We start from the raw sequence: 16,093 nt of genomic DNA, 5'->3' as shown, positions 1-16,093 counted from the left end.
CTATAATAGAGAAGCTATTTTGTCTTTCTTTCTTTCTTTCCTTCTTAACAAGATTGTTCTTCCAGGTTTCTAAGTGATATAGAATAAAATGAACTCTAAGATCCATCTCAAGTTAGTGTTCAGCTTCCATGGCAGCTGTACTTGCTGCTTCAGAATGTCCTTCCAGGGCACGATATTGCCACAGTTACTGTGCCAGATCATTCTTTGCCATGTTATCTCATCAGTAGAACTTGTCGTTTCAGTTCTGCATTTGTATACTAGCAGCTCATTCTTTTCTATGTTACCTCATCAGCAGAACTTGGCATTTCAGTTCTACATTCATATACTAGCATACAGGGGGGGTGAAATGTCCATGTCCTTTTCTTCTGGGATAGAACCGTTGTACTGAATGAGATTATCACCCACGGAGCTAAAGCTCTGAGAAAACAAGTCTCTTCTGTCATGCAAAAATATATGTGATTTGTAGTTCTTACCCTTTTAGAAGCCTTGTCCTTTACCACTCTTACATGGACTGGAGATAGTTAATTTCTCAGTATTCATGATATGGTTGCAAAATCTCCTTCTCTGGAGATATTTAAAGCCCACCTGGACACTACTGAAGGGAATTGCTTTAGCAGGGGTTGGACTAGGTGATCTCCAACCCCTATCTTTCTGTGATCCTGTGATTCTGAAAATCCCCTGGAATCATGTGGTTGGAGAGCTTAATAGCAACAAGGGGGTGACTGAGATCTTTTAATGTGAGTTTCTTCCCAGAAGAGAATAATAGTCTTGCTTTCACTTGTGAGACTTTTCTAAGGAATGTTATAAAACCACAAAAGTTGGATTAATTCAGACTACCTCCTGGCTCTAACATTGGCTATCAAAAATCTTCCAGTTTTCAAAATAATAATGGTAAGCATAATACAGAAATAAAAGCTTTGAAGTCCTTCAGTTCTCTCATTAAAGTAACTTTTTTGGAAATTTAAACTGTGGGAGAAGATCTCACAGTGGTATATAAGGTAAAAACAAAAATGAAAACAGTGAAAGCACTGTAGGAGATTCATAAGAACTCCCCATTCAGTATCCCAGATGCTGAGACCAGAGTCTGAAATTCAGATTTCTGTATTACGTAGACAGATCACTCCAGTCTCGGCTGTTTGCTTTCCTTCCAAACAGTTGTTTAGTGAATTATTAAATACAGAATAATTTCAGGTGTTCTCTGCCTCTATTTTTCTTTCCTTCCTGATAAGATAAGGCTTATAAATTTCAACATTCATTTTGCTTTGACTCAAAAGTAACATTTGCAGTGGGAAAAAAAAAAGAAATGAGTTTCATAAAATAATCTCTGAAATCTAATTGTCGCTGTCAGTTATAATAAAAATGTCTCCTTTACTGCCTAAAACCAGAATGGGGAAAAGGCTCTTAAACAACTGAATTATATTGACATAGCAAGTCACTGAAAGCACTAACTAATTAGCTTAGTAGTATTGCTGTAATGTACTACAGTGCAATCACATAATTTAGACACTTTCTGGTCTTTAAAAGATACTTGAACATTTTTTATTTTGTTTTCTGCAGATTTGAAGTCAATAGAATTGCCACCAACTTACTGAAAACAGCATTTTGCCAGTGCTGATGCTTTTGAAAAATCTTGTCCTCAAAGCAGTGTAGAAATAATTGGATAAGTGTGTTGGCATGGACCAGGGATGAAAAACCAAATTGTTTTTTAACACCACCTAATGGGAAGTAATGGACTCGTTTTAATTAGAATCTCTAAGGAATTGCTGACCAGAACAAAAGAGACCATTACGTTCTTAAGAAAACAGGTATTTACAGAAATACATATATAATGGAATCAAAGCCAAAATTACATCTTTAACTCCTCTGCAGAGATCTCTGGGTATTTAAGAAACCCTGAGATTCTAATAAAAAATGTTGTACAGTGTCACTTTTCCTACCACAACCAGTACAAAACAGGAACTGAACTTGTGATTTATATGACTCTACCTTGCAACAGCAATATCAGAATATCAGAATGCATACTTTCACTTTGCAATTGCAATTGTAGCATCTTCGAAATATGCTGAAGAAAAGAACTTCTGCTGATGCAGATTATTGTGTGTCTTGGACCAAAGCAAAATGGAATCTTAAAAATCAGACTGCCTTCCTTAATTTCTTGTAAGTAAAACTGTAGTTTTTATTAATTTTTTCAATCTATTTATTAGATTCTTCTTTTTTTTTTAATTTTTTTTTTTTTTAAATAATGAATAAAGACAACAGTTTCATTTAAGCTGTTTTGATTTTCTCTAAAATACTTGCCAGTGCGAAAATATAGACTTCTTTGATGTGTGTTTTGATATTACTTAAAAATATTTTGAGTACAAGAGGTTATGTAAAACCCAAATCTCCTTTCTGTAAATCTTATTCTATACTATTTACCAAATCAAGGGAAGACTTAAATCAAGTGCTTCTGATTCTCATCAGCCTTAGGATAAAAGACTAAGAGGCTGGGGAAAAAATGCATTCTGACAATTATCCTGTTATGGATATGTGTTTCCTGAAAAATTATTTTTCTGCTTGTACTAGAAATATGGCTAATTACTGGGATTTAAAAATCAAAAAGCTTAATTTTACATTTTAGATTCTCTATGGCACATAAAATTATTTATCTTGCTGAAAAGTAGTACATAGTACATTAACTAATTAAATACCTGGAGAGCAACAAAAAACACATTAACATTTCTCCCATGTATTGTCCTTCTAGCCACTTAGCCTTCACTTAATTATTCAATGATTGCTAAGCTTGAAATAAAAGATAAACTAAGTTGGACTCCTTCTACCTTACGTTTTGCTTCAGTGTGTTCTCAGATTAATTTCTTCTTTCCACTAACTGGTAGTACTCCACTTCTTAGCACATTTGGAAGTGAGGTATAGGAAGTGAAGATTCAGGAAGCAGCTAGTATTATAGCTCTCCACAGTAGCTATCTGGTCTTTATAGCTTGGTCATTTACTTACTTCTCCATGGTGGTTTGTTTTATTTTTCATGAATGCCTGAATGAATGAAAAATGCAATGTGGAAGGTGAGAGGATGAAGAAAACGGACTCAGTCCTACTGGAATATGAGATAAAATCTTTAACTTTTTATATTGTGAGTTTAGAAGGCAAGATGGTATAGTACATTAATTCTTCTTCAGGTTTCCACTGAAATAAAACAAAAAAAAAATATCTATGTGTTGAGGGTATTGTTTATAATTTTTGTTTGTTTTCTTGTCATCTGACTAGTTCCAGTGGAATCATTTTAAAATAGAATCTACGAAGCCTGACTGTCATGGGCAACCAGTGCTGTACTAGCCTGAAATAGTCCATCACTCTGCATTTATTTGTCAGACATAGATGAATTATTCTAGTTTGGGTGCAGAGCTCTCATTGAGCTGGTTAAAGCAACATAGCTGGATTTGGATGCATAGAGTGGCCTTGCAGAATCCTGTACCAGCCTCTTTCTGAAAGCAATAATAATAACAGTACAGATTTTATTCTGAATGAAAAGCTTACATGTTATCTCTGCTCATACACTTCTGTGACAAGCTCATATTCTTCCTGTACACTTAAAAGTGCTTACTGGCTATTCTCATCTAACAAACCTGTAAAGGTTTTTATAAAGTTGTGTTATGTAAGCTAGACATTTTTTTTTCAATGCTTTAAGATGTCCTATTACTCATGAACCTATAAGGCATAAGTGTTCATTCTGCATACCACCCACACAACGCATTTTAATCACATCATATACAACATTTTTGTTCATATTTTGACTATTTGTTCTTTAGTTCTATGGAAATGGTCGTTGTTACTGGCAGGTTATTGACACTACCAAACAGCAGAATTCAATTTATTTGTCTCCTGTTTTGAAATGCAGCTAGCTCACTAATTATCATCCTTTTCTTCTATCTGTAAACGCAGTCAGTCGCATTGAAGTGCTCTATATGCTCTCACCAACTTTACAGAGACTGGATAAAAGCAAACCCAAAGGAAAGTGCTACTCCTGCAAATTATGTTCAAGTTTATTTGTTAGTATACTTGGAAGTCTAGAGAAAATAGTTAAAAGCTTTTCAATATAAATGTTTAAGCCAGAGTGAATCAGATCATTTTATTTTTGTTGTCTGGTCTCTTTTCTGAACTCCTTTTTAAATGACTAGAGGTTTGCAGTGGCTGAGCTTTCTATTTGGAGATAGATAGTCATCATTCTGATAAGATTTTTGATTATTTCTCCTTATTTGTCATCTTCCACCTCTGAAATATAATATTACCACATTTTTATCTTTGATTATACATTTATCTCTGAAAAAGGGACAACACTTGGTCATTTCTTCCATGATTTTGAATAGAGGCAGTCTTCTCATTCCTCATTCTAATGAGAAATGTGGAATCAATAAAAATACTCAAGATATTAATCAAAGATCAAGTTGTTACAGAAAGAGAACTAATTCCCCAAACCTGAATACTCATTTCACCAAAGATATTTATTGAAGTAATACATTGGACAGTGCATTCTATTGAAAGCAAGGCATTTAAAATGGAGTTACGTATTGATCTGAAAAGAATTAATCTCTTTATAAATGAGTCTAGCTTTCATTATGAACTTCTTGCTCTGTATTCTATAATGCATCAAAGAAACAAGACCAGTAGCTGTTATCTCCTGCCCTCCCCATTGTCATGTTTCATAAAAAAAATTCATGACAGTGGTTAAAAATGTTAAAGGACTGCAGCATAACTTATTCAATGCCTATCACTTTACATATAATTCTACTGAATAAATTTACAAGACTGAAGAATGAATGAATGAAGTTTTATTCCATAAGATGTATCAAGAAGCTGTAAGACCAGTCATAGAATCACAAAGTCATCAAATTGCTCATGTTGGAGAAGACCTTAAAGATCATTGAGTCCAACCACAACCCAACCATATTATCCTAAAAACCCTCTGCTAAATCATGTCTCTGAGTACCACATCCAAACAGTCTTTAAATACATTCAGGGATGGTGACTCAACCACCTCCCTGGGGAGACTATTTCAGTGCTTGACAGCCTTTCTGTAAAGAAGTTTTTTCTGATATCCAACCTAAAATTTTCACCAATGATTTTTACCAGTGATTTTTACCAATGAGTTTTACCCTGCATTATTAGCCAATTTAACAGTAAGAAAAAACCATCAGGTTACCTAGCTTAAGCTTTATCGGTTACATCTACTTTTCTCAACCGTGAAGCTGAGATGTGATATACTGTTGAAAGACTGAGCAGTCCTTCTTGGATGTGGTCTCAGCCATGTTTTCTCACTCTACATTTTTGCTTGATTAGGAATCTGAAGTATAGCAACAAATCTGTTTTCTCTGGCAACTTCAAACCAGTAATTCTGATGTCTCACATAAGAGCTATGGTGCATGTACACATGCATATGTTCATGTATAATATTCATAGGCATTATACTTCAGATGTAACTTGGAAGTCTGTATAACTGGGACGTCCCTCACAGTGTAGAAATAATAGTGGAGAATAGATTACCTTAATGACTGAGTCCCTGGCTGCAGGACCAAGTAAGAAACGAAAGCATAGTCCCTGTAGTCTAACCCAGGTATTTTCCTCATCTAAATCAAAATCTGCACCTCCGTCTGAATATTTGGCTCAGAAGATGTTAAACATTCTCTTACTGTACACGTCTAAAAAGGTAGGGCTTTCCTAGCTCTGTGACCACTCGCCTGAAAGGGAGTGATGAGAAATAAAGTAGAAATTATGTACCTAGCTGTACACTATCAAGAAAAGAATACATCTTCCTATGTACAAGCAGCTATCTGAGGTTCTGAATGTCCAATAAAAACCACACAAATGTAGGCAGCTCACCCCCCAGACTCCAAGGATGGAAGGCATGTCTGTCTTTCATGTAAACTCAGATCACAGGACTTCTCACAGAACTGACTAAGGAATGTCTTTACATTGATTATTCTTGTTTTAGTACTTCAGACAGTGGTAACTTTTATTGTCTGTTCTAAAAAACAAACAAACAAAAAAAACAAACAAACAAACAAAAAAAAAACAATCTTGAAAAGACTTATTTGGTGAGAATAGAAGACCGGCATCTCCCGATTTTCAATTTTCTTCATCATATACAGTGACACACACTTCAGGTTTACCTTCTTATTTGATATGCTAAATCACTCACCATGCTTCCTATGTTGTATAGGGTCTGTTTTACTCCTATTCTATATTTGCATATACTCTCTGTCACGTGAACAACAAGCTCATAATTCAGTCATAAGTTTAGTGTTACCAAAATTGCATAAATATACTGTATGCACTTAAAGTGGTTTTGTTGAACCATTTGGCTTTAGCACTCTCATGCTAATAATTGCTTTCATTTTATCTTTAATTCCTGGCAGCCTGGCAGCTTCCAATAGGTATGTGATGTTTAACATTCTAGAATTGTCTCCACTTACTATGAACCAAGCTGACTAGCTTAGGCTTGATCCCTATATTCTTGATGACTTGGGTTTATTCAGATGGCCAATTAATATCTCCTCCTGCAGCTTTTCCTTCTCTAGATTTTGCAATGCAGAGAACAGTTTTGCATTGACAGGAAGCCCACCTGCATGCCCATATAGGTCTTTTACAGTTCTTATTCACCACTTTGATGTTTTCTTAGAAAGTCTATCCAAAGTAGCTGTAAGATTGGTTTAAGATTTATGATTCCTCCTTAGCTTTTCTTAATATCAAGTTACCAACAATCTGCACTTCAGCAAATAATACACCTGATTCAGTTTTATTCAGTCACTGTGATGTAAGTGCTTTATAAAATACCATCTCTCCTTGCTAGAATTTGACATTTCAGTTTTACTAAGGTACACCCTCTGAGAAGAAAGTAATTCAAAGAATGAATTTCTGAGTGCAGAGAGAGAGAGATATCCTAGAGGTGAAACTACTTGTCTGGCAGTGACAAAACTACCCATTAGCTACACCATAGAATCACTAGAGGAAGAAAAGGAATATTCACATTTTAGATTTCACTTTGCCTACTATGTTATACAGTATAATGGTTGTTTTGAAGAATTACTTCCACTACTGTCCCATCACTACAGCAGAATACTTTAAGAATGAAGGAGTTCTGACAAACTGAAAGAAGTTCTGTTTCTAAATATGAATGCCTGAAACCAAGAAAAGGAATTTTTAATTTATTCCCCCCCCCCCCCCTTCCCCCCCCCCACACATTTAACTGGTTCACTAAAAGAACACCAATGAACACTTATGAGACGAGCATGATTTCACCAAGAGCAAGTCCTTTCCAACCAACCTAGTGGTGTAACTGCATCAGAGGACAAGAGAATAGCCACTGATGTCATCAATAATGCATGTCTTCATCGGTGACATTGATTATGGGATCAAGTGTACCCTCAGCAAGTTTATGGATGTCACCAAGCTGCATGGTGGAGTCAACAGACAAGAAGAGAGACCTAGACAGACTCAAGAGGTGGGCCCATAAAAACCTAATGAGAATCAAAAAATCCAAGTGCAAGGTCTGCATCTGGGTCGCAACAACCCTCATTGTCTCTATAGGGTGGCAGATGAAAGGACAAAGCATAGCCCTACCAAAAAGGACTCAGACATACAGGTGGATGGGAAGCTGGATGTAGGTCAGCAGTGAGCCCTTGCAGCCCAGAAAGCCAGCCATATTCTGGGCTGCATCAAAAGGAGCATGGCCGGCAGGTCGAGGGAGGTGGTCTTGTCCACCTACTATGCACTGGTAACATCTCACCTCTAGTATGGCATCCAGAGAGGTGGTGGATACCCTGTCCTTGCTGATATTCAAGGTCAGGCTGGCTGGGGCTTTCAGCAGCCACTTGAAGTAGTATGTTAGTTGCAGGGGAGTTGGACTAGAAGACCTTTAAATGCTTCTTCCAACTAAAATGATTCTATGATTCAGAATACTTTATAAAGGTCTCAGATTTTGTAACCATATGGTATGCAAAATTTCCTCATTGTCTTTCATAGATGTTTTACAGTTGTACTACAGTTGGCCTGGTTTGAAAACACATAGCACTTCAAAAGATCTTGGTGTAAAGCAGGCCAGCCCATCATATGAAATAGGAACTTCTGGCTCCTACATACCTTACAGTAATGAAGTAGATTCTCTGAAAAGACAAATTTTTGGCAACCAAGTAGTAGGAAGACTAATGATGATTTATAAATATTAAGCAGATCTCAGATCTACTTAGTACAGAAACACTAACTAGTATCCTAAAGCAGTGTAGTTACTTTCACACAGCAGACTGCCAAAATTAATTAGCCTGGACACTTTTCTAAAGAACTAATTAGCCTGACTGAAGCATCATAGTTACACTATTTGTTTGAAGTCAATGATATCACCATTTTGGCTGGATCTAGCAGTTCTTACTCAGGACTTCACCTTTTCAACAAGTTGTGAGCCAAATACTTCTCTAATTTCTATTAACCATCATGATACAGAAGGCGTTTACTAGTGTCACACCATACTTAGTGAATAAATGGAAGCAAAGCATGTCAGTACACTAAAGCTACATTCCTGAATATTAAAAAAGCAGAATTGTGTCTGTGCTTGTTTGTAGGCCAAGTTTCATCTTAAGTGTCAATAATGAGAAGCTGTCTTGAAACATGGATATTAATCTATTTAACTAATTAAATAAATCTGCACTTGTTTAAAAACACATTGTAGCTGTAGATGTTTATTTTTACTGTCACAGTTTAATTCTTTTCTGAGTGAATCCCTTGCATACAATTTTTTAATGGTCAGGAGTCCTGTATATTAACTATGTCTCCTATGCAATGAATTTTATTTGTGCATTTTGAATAGACTTTCTCTTTAATGCTCCTTTCATGAGCTGTAAGAAAGTTTAAGTGAGATCTCATATGATGCTTTTTCCCAGAGATATAATTACTCTATTTCTTGTGATTTTAAAACAGTACTTGTGATATTGCTTCCTTATTTTTAACTTTCATGGGTTATAGGATTTGAAAAACTTCCAAATTATACCTTCTTGTTGGGAAGAAAACACTGTAAACAGAATTTAGAAGTACCTTAAATAAAACCAATGCCTCTCTCTCCTGTAATCATCTCATGAAATTTTATGGGTTTTTAATTCAATCTTATGGCATTACTTATTGGAAATGGAGAAAGAATGGTATCTCTATCTACACTAAATAAACCTGATTTCTTCATTTCTGTGGCATTAAGAAAATTTCTGTGTCTGTTGCACTTTCCATGGAAATAAATAGAAAGCATTACTTTCTGAGCGATCTATATACCTAATATACATAACAGCTGTCCACATAAGCATACTATGTTAACACACTTTCTTCTTCTTTTTAATGTTCCTCAGACATTTCCCACACATGATTCACTGCATAGCTCCATCAATGAGTGTAGCGTTAACTTGTATGATAAACTAAAATAGACCTTACAAGACCAGAGAAAAAATACAAGTTAAATTCTCAAAGGCAAGTGTGATTAGGAACATGATAGTAGGTCTTGAATTAAAATCTGTGTAAATCTCTGAGAAAACTCATTCAGTTGCATTGAGTTTTGGATAAAGCCTTTAAAACCATATTGAAGGCCCATAAGTCAGAGAACTCTGATAGCACTGGAGCATGTGTGCCTTTGAAGTTTTCTCCTAGACACTGAAGATGCTAATTTTGTTGTAAGCACAGAAAGGCTTTTTTTCTCCTTGACTGCTCTTATTCTTAAATAAAACAACTGAATCAATACAAATATTGGCTGCTTTCACGGTTAGTTTTCATGACGAGCTTTGAACAGAAACAATGACTGTATGAGCATAAAGGAGCTTGTTCAAAAGATATTTGAAAGTCTGCCAAACAGCTCTTTCTGCAGCTGTATTGCCCATTTGAGATGGGTTGAGCTCAGGTTATGGAACTCTCTGTGGACCGTCCTCAAGTCTGGTACAGACTTGCAAGGTACAATTTGCTCTGAACTGATGTTTAACACTGAATACTGATTTGAAACGTGTCAAGAACACTAGAAAATAAAACCTAAAGGCATCTCTTTTACAGTTGACTTTCCTCTCATCTCCCGGCTCTGATCTCTTTTCCAAGTAGTTGATATACTATATTTGTCTGTCTGTTTCTCTCATCTTCTGCAGAGAAATGGAATTTCACTTTGTTTTAAGAATATCTAATGGTCTGGAGCATAATTCTACCTTATCACAGATATCTATATTTCCGATTATTTTTTAACTGGGTTAATTATCTTTGATTGCTTTTTAGTCAATAGTGAGAAATAGTTTTTTTTTAGAATTCATCTGACCTCACTGGGGCAAAAGAATTACATTTGTCAGTGTCTGCACTTCTTAACTGATTAAAAAAAAAAAAAAAAAAAAAAAAAAGTATGTTGTCAGCTCTGATACAGGTATGGATACTAAAGAGATAGAGATTTAAAGGTGATTGTGATGACTCACTGCATGAGTTTTTGTCAACAGAACAATTTACTAATAACAAAAATGAACAAAAATGAAAAAATAAAGTAATAAACTGAATTTCCAGAATTAAGGCTGATTTGTTTAATGAATATCATCTATCCAAAAGGCAAGCAAGGATACCCAAAGAGAAAGCAGTACCTACCACTATCACATACAGTATGGTTGCATATAATTCAGATATATCAGATATATCAGTTATACAGATAACCTTATATATTCCTAATCCACCTACATTCAAAATAAAGTAATTTGTCTAGGGCTGTAGAGAAGATGCAACCAAAGCAAATGATATGAGGTCAACATCTGCTCATCCACTTTCCTTTTTATAGTTTAATAACTGAGCAACCACAAGCACTTAGATACAGGTTTAGGTGCTGATGCAGCATTATTTTTTTGGTAGGAAAATGCATCTTCCTGATGCAGGAAAAGACAAATAGTTTGCTGGAGGAATATTCCAACACCATTGTATTTTTGTGTTTCTGGAAGCGCTATTTTCAAAAGCTTCACATACTGTGAGGGAAAGAAGAGAGAGCTTTTTCAAAATGAAAGGAATCTGCAGACTTAATGGAGCTATATGAATGAGGTCTTCACTGATACAGAAGCTGATTAATTGAAAAGGTGTTGGTTCCTCTATATCCAAATAATCTTTTCGCTAACTCTTTCTTGGCAAAGTTTAACAATATCCTTTGAGGGATGTTATGTGATCAACATGTCCATTAATGACTTAATTATTACTTGTTTATTTATGATTGATAAGTTCACTGCTGAAAGGAAATCCCTCAGAATATGCAACTGAAAAAGATGACAACACAAAGCAAAAATACTGTAGAAAAGTTGAACAATTAATATCACACTTTATAGTACTGTGCATGCCCTAATGCATTACTTTCAACAACACAACAGCTGTTCTTTTATGCATTGGTAACTTCCTCATGTAATTCTTTATTTGTGATAAATTACAGCACAGTTGGCCTGCCTGCATTGCAGAATGAATAAATCTGACTAGAGTTATATTACACCTTGCTTGCTGGGAAAGCAACCTCTAGGCAAGCCTGATTAAGTAGGTGGCCATATCTTCCAGTAAGCTGGGCAAAGGGACAGTGGTCAGGAAATGTTACCATTCAAGCAATGGCTGGATTTCAGTAAGACCCCATAGCTTATTTCTTTTTTATTATTAGATATAATTAAATATGATATGCATGAGATAGAAATTAATACTTTGGGAATTAATAACAAACAAGCAAACAAAAAGTGACACTGGCCGTTGTGTTTAAATTCCTATTATTTAGAAAAAATGAATGATTAATTACTATCCACTTTTAGCACTTTTTTTATTTCTGAATTTTCAAGAGTTGCCCAGAGGGATCCTGTCCTTTCTCCTTTTCAGTGTTTTCAGGTCACTTATGTGACAGAAGGTTCTAAATTTCACAATGAGCCACACATTTTATGGGACTGCAATAGTGAAACTCAGAATTATTTCGTGATACACTGACCTTAAAAGGATATTTAAGCATATAGAGTGTCATATATATATATATATAATTATCACTGGCAGGCATTCAAAGCCAGGCTGAATGGGATCCTGGGCAGCCTGACCTAGTGGTTGGCAACCCTGCCCGTGGCAGAGGGTTGGAACTAGGTGATCTGCTATGTCCCCTCCAACATAAGCCACTGTATGATTCTTTGATATAATTCTACAATTAACTGAAAATAGGAGCATTCATACTTTAGAACATTAGACCCATACTATGCAAGGTGTTTGGTGTAAAAAGTACACATTAAAAGTACCAAGGAGTTTAGTCCATTTCAAATGCATTAATCAAAGCTAGAAATTCCTTAGATGGGAAGAAAGTGAGAGAAGTCGAAATCGTAGAATCATAGAATCACTGGTTGGAAAAGACCTACAAGATCATCCAGCCCAACTGCCTGCCTATCACCAATAGTTCTCACTAAACCATGTCAATTGGCACAACATTCATTGAACATTCCCAGAATTGATGATTCCACCACCTCCCTGGGCAGCCCATTCCAGAGCCTGACCACACTTTTGGAAAAGTAATATTTCATAACATCCAGTCTGAATCTCCCCTGGTGCAGCTTGAGGCTGTTCCCTTTTGTCCTATCACTATTTAAATGAGTGAAGAGGCCAACCTCCAGCTCACAACAGCCTCCCTTCAGGTAGTTAAAGAGAGCAATCCAAACAATCCAGAATGAGAAAGGATGGTGAATGAGGATAACAGACTACTGAAATAGAGATGAAAATGTGAATGAGCTTGGGAAATAAAAGAAGAGCGGGAAAACTAGAGATTAAAATAAATAAAAAAATAAAATAAATAAAAAAAATATTAAAACCCAAGCTTTTGCTACTTGGGTAATACCTTCAAGACTATGGTACTTTTAAGAATGAAAAATGAGTTTCTATTTCTTCCTTCATTTCTTTTATCAGGTGAAAATAAAATTTAAGTGTATTAAAACTATGGTCAGATAAATCAAGGGAACAGAAAATTATCAGTGGTGGTAATTTATTGCAAAGACATTGTCTCTTGCTGTGTAATTCTCTTGGCTACAAACTACTTGAAACTAGGAAACTGTTTCAGGTATCTATCATTAGTTGGAATAAGATGTCCTCAAGTATCCTTTCCTCAGTTCATGTCAAAATATTGAACGATAGGGTGTTTTTTTAGTGTAAATATTTATAATTGAATATCTATTCTTTAAATACAGGTTGTGATCACAGGGTCACAGAATTGGAGGGGTTGGAAGGGACCTCGAGAGATCATCAAGTCCAATCCCACTACTAAAGCTATTTCCCTAATGTAGGTCACAGAGGTAGGTGTCCAGATGAGCGCTGAGTATCTTTAAAGAAGGAGACTCCATCACCTTTCTAGGAAGCCTGTTTCAGTGCTTCGTTACTCTCACCATATATAAACTCTTCTTCATATTTGTGTGGAACTTACTATATTCCAGTTTTTGGTCATTACTCCCCTGATCAAGCAAAGCACATGGGAACTAACTTCAGGCAGAAAAAATTCTTATTTATTTTGCTAGAACTATTCAAGTATTTAAACCTGTTTAAGTTCATTCTTATATTGTAACACTAATGTACCAGCTGTCACAAGAAAGGCTGTCCCTCATTTTAGAAAACTAATTCTTTTACAAAGTCATATTGCTGAGGGGTCAAAAAGTAAAAGAATAAAAATTAAATCTACGGTACTATTTCATAAAATGACATTTTGAGGGCTTTCCATAATCAATAAAATTAATAGATAATAATTATGTAATTATTTGAGACATTTCAGATTGCAGCTGGCATCTCTTAAATATTACATAGCTATTCATTTACTGTAAAATATGGTGAATGATGTAATATAATATTTTAGAATCTAAGCTAATTTGCTTAATATATATAAGTATCAATAAAGTACTATGTGCTGTGTGAATTTCAGCATTTTACCATAACATATCAATCTGTTCATGGCATATGACAAATTGACAATATGGTGTCTTCTATAATTAGCAAAAATCTACACATGCTAATATAGCCTTTTCATGACAACTTGAGTCTATAATATTTTGTCTTACCATACGGAGCAAGTTATCAATTAATGCAGCATTATCAGTTACTAAAGCCATCTTTTGTTACTCTCTTGTGCATGATAAAAGGTCTTCCAAGCAATATTCAGCACAGAGCTTGAGTTCTTTAACTTCTTTTCAGGAAGACTTTGAAAATCATTTTGATTCTTTCTTCACTAAAATCGACGGTAAAACTCACATCAGTTCTGAAACTTGCAGATTTACACAGGTTCCGAGTACACTTAGACAAATTCAAGAGTAATAAATCTATTTGCAGGCTACTATACACCACATCTTTGTTTTCAGTATTGAACCAAATGGAAAAACAAAAATACGATATGAGTATCAGCATGGGACAACCCACACTGTTGAGTTGTTAGCTTTTCCTGGTGTGGCTGATGAGTTAGAAAGCAAGCATTTCTCTAGGAAATACCTGGACATAAAGCAAGAGACTGCAAGTAGATCATGTGTTGCCAGCAATTGGCTTGGTAGTTAACCTCCTACTCTACAGGAAGAGAGTGCATCTTAAAGGAAAAGGGCTGCCTGCCTGCGTCCAAACCTAAAAACAGTTAACAAGTATTAATGTAACCAAAGACACTATCCCTATCTCAGGCCAGCAGTGAGTAGCAAATTGTAGAGAATGGGAGAATATGTGGAGAGTATAACTCTTATTCTGATGCTTTCCCCCTGCTGCTGATTATAGCTGTGCAAGCAAGATACTGGGCCCGGTTGGTTGTTATGAAGAGGATCTCTGATGAATCCAACAGCAGCACACTGAAACAGCCCTGGTCGTAAGAAATTCTTGTAAGGCATATACATTCAGAGCAGTTTATACCTTGAAGAACGGACATAGTGCCTATAGCCGGTGATATCACATGCTCCACAGCCTCTACAGGAGTGAATGATCCAGCTGCTCAGAGTTGTGGTGGCAGTAATATCTCCAGAGCTACAAAAAATAAATGGACATAGTCTAAAGGTCAAATTAAGAATAGGACTGTGATCTGCTTAAGCTGCGTTGTTGGCCCTGTGGCCATTTAAACTTGAAATGGGTATTCACAAAACTTTGGCTAATTTTTCATTCAACTTTGGACAGGGGGCCACGGATGTGATGTATTCTACTTTGGTTCTCTGAAGGCAAAGCTGAGAAAGGAGATAGTGAAGTTCTTGAATAGATTTAGCCTTGTGTACATTTCCCAGATTCTCTGTTTCCCTCAGTCTTCTTTATGGAAAGGTTGTAATCAAACAAGTCACAAATTTTAAGCAATATACTATTTTGTATTTATTCCCTTGTTAGAAAAGTGGCTTTATCCTTGTGAATATTAAAAGCACCAACAAAACATGCTATTAGAGTAATAAGAATAATGTGTGAATCATTTTCAAAAGACATAACAAAATCACTTTTGTCCTTTCTAACAGGTAGAATAGATTGTTACATCATTTGGCACATATTCACTGTCAATTCAATTCAATGCTTAAATTGGTTTATATTAATCTTCACCTTTCAGTTTGCATTATGCATACACACTGCAACTTAAACTCTTCTGAATGCTGTCAGCTATTTTTTGGTGTATGTTACTACACTGCAACTGTTCAGTACAAGAGGTCAGAAGTAGAAGAACAGGCAGAAAACTGTAGCTGAGATGTTTTTGTTACCACTGAAAGGATTACAATTTCTATCAGGGATTTTATGATCATTTAAAGCATTGTTTTATTTATTGGAACCCCTTTTCCCTAACTGCATGGTATGTTTCCATTGATTGCTAATTATTATTGTTTAAGGATGCTGTGGAAAATGTGCCTTCTAGTAATGTCATCGCATGTTCTATTGCACTGTCCTTCGAGTTTATAATCTGTGTGCTACAGGACATTATCCTAACACATCCCCAGAGTGGGATGTGTAATAACCTTAGTTCTTTGTAACTTCTTCAGTCTTGTTACATAGTTTTAGAGCTATCCATAATGAAAAATTAATTCTATAAGAGCTCTGTCTTTCATCTGTAATATCTGAAAATAAACACTAGTCAAATTTA

The sequence above is a fragment of the Excalfactoria chinensis genome, chromosome 1, assembly GCF_039878825.1.
Source record: "Excalfactoria chinensis isolate bCotChi1 chromosome 1, bCotChi1.hap2, whole genome shotgun sequence".
Taxonomy (NCBI): Eukaryota; Metazoa; Chordata; class Aves; order Galliformes; family Phasianidae; genus Excalfactoria; species Excalfactoria chinensis.
The sequence above is the reverse complement of the archived record's forward strand: the minus strand, read 5'-3'. Positions refer to the sequence as shown.